This window comes from Euleptes europaea, chromosome 16, assembly GCF_029931775.1.
Source record: "Euleptes europaea isolate rEulEur1 chromosome 16, rEulEur1.hap1, whole genome shotgun sequence".
Taxonomy (NCBI): Eukaryota; Metazoa; Chordata; class Lepidosauria; order Squamata; family Sphaerodactylidae; genus Euleptes; species Euleptes europaea.
In genome coordinates, this window is record NC_079327.1 from 29,715,767 (window position 1) to 29,719,655 (window position 3,889).

General features: G+C 41.7%; 1 non-coding gene across 1 annotated transcript; it reads left to right on the top strand.

The window, feature by feature from the left end:
* Nucleotides 1–3,570: 3,570 nt before the first annotated feature.
* Nucleotides 3,571–3,642, top strand: TRNAS-GGA (transfer RNA serine (anticodon GGA)). The gene has a single exon. It is a non-coding gene; the product is annotated as a tRNA-Ser (tRNA).
* Nucleotides 3,643–3,889: the final 247 nt, after the last annotated feature.

A 3,889-nucleotide genomic window follows, 5' to 3' on the forward strand; every position in this document is an offset into this window, starting at 1 on the left:
TGAAAGGCCCATGACTCTTTCTGCCAAGGAACTTTTTATGTGTTCCTTTAGGGCTTCCTTGATGACTTCACTGCTTCAAGGCCAAAAAATTGGCTCTGTGCATGAAACAGCCTTGAAAATTTTGATTTCTTCCCATGAAAAGTTCAGCCACGCTGAAAGGTCAACCTCTGATGCAGAGCCTGAAAACAAAACAAAAATCCATCTCAGCCATAGACAAGACCTGGCTCTGTAGTGGTCATGAAGTGATGACAGAAAACCATGTTGTTGGGGGGGGGGGGAAATGGGCAACCTTACAGCACCATCCTAGGCAGAGTTACCACCTTCTAAGCCCGTTGACTTCAGTGGACTAAGCTGGAAGCTACAGTTCTAAGCATATTATTTAGAATGCTCATTAAAAACAAGAAACGAAACTGTATATATTTTAGAGACAGACTGTTACATGACACATCTCCAAGATTATAATAACAGATGCTTACACAGTATCTTTGTTCATTACTATGTGGGAGCTAAAGAGACTCAGCATTTGGTGCAGTTGGTTTACTTCAACAAAATATCATACCACACCGATGAATGTGTGAAATGCAGTAAGAGTCACTAATTCGAGGGGGAGGGGAAGAATAGTATTAGCTACTCTCATATTGGCCTTAAAGAATGCCAGGGGTATTCATTTCCCAGCAATGCCATTTCCATTATTTCTGACTTTTTTTCCCCCAAATGCACAAACCGTTAAATAGAGGAAAATGTCCTCTTGAGGAGGAGTTCCAATATTCAGGTCAAAAGACAGGTCGTACAGTTTCTCTGCAGTAAAAAAAAAGTGGCCTTTTGCTTTCAAATGCTTTTGGCAGAAAGTCTAAATTGCAAAATATGAAATCTAAAAGATGTACAGCAATTATGCTGAAGCTGAGAAATACTGTGACAGCTTTATTGGCTCCACAGAAGTGACAACACTTAAAATGTGTTTTTGACAGTTAACTAAGCATATGAGGAAGGGCCAAACTAATGAGATACAGGAGTCCTATAACTGGGACACCAGTTGTATTTTTCAGCTGTTTAAAATGCCACAAGGGGAGCAACATGGAATGGGGCCAAGGTGGTTGACTCTTCCACCTCTGCCATTTCCCTGATTGAACCCCCCCCCCCCCCGCACTGCTTTAAGTCTTGGTAAGGGGAGAAGTCAAGCACAATAAGCTATGCCCTTCCTCACTGGGGCTCAGTGCAAACCAGAGGAACATTTTCTTTCAGAGAATTAAACCCTTCTTCCCCGACAATATAGCCCCACTCCCCGCAGCTGCTTTTTTAAAAGGACCAAATAATACATCTTGAGGTCCAGTCACTGAACTCCTGTATCATGTGTCCTATGCAGGGGTGGACTGGGTTGTTAAGCAGCCCTGGAGCAAGCTATGGCAACTGACATCTGTGGTAATGCTGTTGGGTCTTCCCAGTCTGAGTGAGGGCTGTGCAAAAGAAAAATTCGGTAAATTCGGTAAATTTCGGTTTATTGGGCCTGAATTTTTCAGTACACCTGAAATAAGTCGAATACCCATACCAGTAAATGGGTATTCGGCTTTATTTCTGGGTTTCCCAAAAAAAAATTCGAATCCATTACAGTCTATGGAATTTATTTTTAAGGCTCTGAGAGAGGGCGTTTTTCGAGGTAGAGTCACCACATTTGCAGCATAGCTGCAAGGGATTCTCCTTAGAAGGACACCAAACCTGGTGAAGTTTGGGACAGGGGGGCAATTTTATGGGCCTACAAAGGGGTTGCCCCATCCTCTAGGCGTTTGTGAAAGCCAAGCTGTCAATCGGTTTTCAGGTTCAGAAGGTCAGCATTGCCGAGGACTGGAGGAAAGAGCCAATTGGCAGGCTGGTGCCTCAGAGCCTGGGGGCTCCATTCATATCTGGGTTGCTTTGCATGATGTCTATGCAAATTAGCTTCAAAACTGAGGAAAATGACTTAACCGCAAGAAAAAATAAGGCACAGAAAACATTTCTGTTGGTGGCAAATGACATCCTGTGAACATTCCTTTAATGTAGTCATCAAATATCTGATTTCAAGAGATGGTCATGGTGCAAGTAAATGAAGCCACTAATCAGGGCGACCTTTAGGGGGAGCAGTGGCAAGCATAGGAGGGGAGGGGGTCCCAGACATTTTGAGATGACAGCCCACCAAAACCTGGAACCAGCCATAATCCTCAGGCCAGTGGTTTAAAACTAGGCTGGCCATCCTTACTCTATAATAACCAGAAACCTTTTGTAGCTTCAACCTTCTTGCTTGAGCCATCTCTAATGGTACACAGTAATGGGGGAGGGGTGGCATGAACCAGAATGCATATATAGATTTTAGCCAGTTGTCTTGAGATTTAAGTTCAATTTTATTGCCTAGAGCCAAAAATTAACAATAAATTTTAAAAAGTCTATAAAACTGATTTGCAGTCAAACATTGTTAAGAGATACATTTTAGTAACAATTTAAATCTCAAGGGGTCTGTTTCTCTACCCCACAGGATCTTGTCAGAATACTAAACATATTACATTAAAAAAATTAACATTCAAAGTTGTTTGGAATCTGACTAAAAATGTAAAAAAAAAAACTGCTCATGGCTTGGAATCAGGGCAGTAAAAAAAATTTTAAACCCAATTTAAGAGTTTTCATGCCCATTGTGAGTATAATCTCATGTTATAACATTATTTTGAAGGACTGCCTTGATAGAATTCACTTTAAAAATGAGAAATCCTGCTTCACCTTAACCTCATGTGAATGGTATGTGCAGTTCAGTTCTATTCGGTTTTATTGCATAGGGCCAACCTGACCCGGATTGTCTTTGCTGATAAAGCAACGAGAGCAACCTTATGAAAGACCACAGGCTCCACATCTGCAAGGAGAAATAAAACTTTCTCCATCACAGTGTGTTGGCCTCAATTGGCCAGAACTGTATATAAATTTGTTTGCCTTCGTACAAGGTACAGTAGACAGAACAGCAAATAATGGCACAGATCAACAGGATCTGAACCTCCACAAATACATAGACACTGGGCAACTGGTTGATGGGTACAACATCCTTTGAGCATGGCAGTTTGCATCGTTTGAAAACGGATAGATGTACAGGCTGATTGTAATTTTAAAAATGTAATCTTAGACAGATAGTGCGCCCTAGAATGGTCTAATTTAATTAGTTTATACCCTAATGAAAATTTAGATCCTAATATGATTTGCCTGTCACTACTCTAGCCCACAATGAATGTGAAACTTTCTGCAAAAGTCTTTAATAAAAATATTGTGATATTGTTGCAGTTGGACCAGCGAGGCCAAACTTCAAATCTCTGCTCAGCCATGTATCCCCTAGGAAAGTCATTATTTCTCAGCCTCACCCTAACTTTCTTTAGAGACTTTCTGTGATGGTGGTGAATATCCCATCCTGAATATCTTAGTGAAAGGGCTGCATGTATATGTGGGAAATAAATATGAGTATGTCCCAAAATCATGAAATGCATAGGGCGATAAAGAATTTAAGAGGTGGCTAGGGCTAGCTCCCACTTTGAGGTAAAATCATCCATGAGCCCTCCATGGGGAGGGGCTGTGGCTCAGTGGTAGAGCATCTGCTTGGAATGCAGAAGGTCCCAGGTTCAATCCCAGGCATCTCCAGTTAAAGGGACTAGGCAAGTAGGTGATGTGAAAGACCTCAGCCTGAGACTCTGGAGAGCCACTGCCAGTCTGAGTAGACAATACTGACGTTGATGGACCAAGGGTCTGATTCAGTATAAGGCAGCTTCATGTGTTCATGAATACTGTTTCTACCCCACTACAGACGAATTCACAACATCTGTAACAGATACATTCTGGTCCTGGTTCAGCCATTCCTGTGCACAAACTTCTTTTACTCTATTGAGGA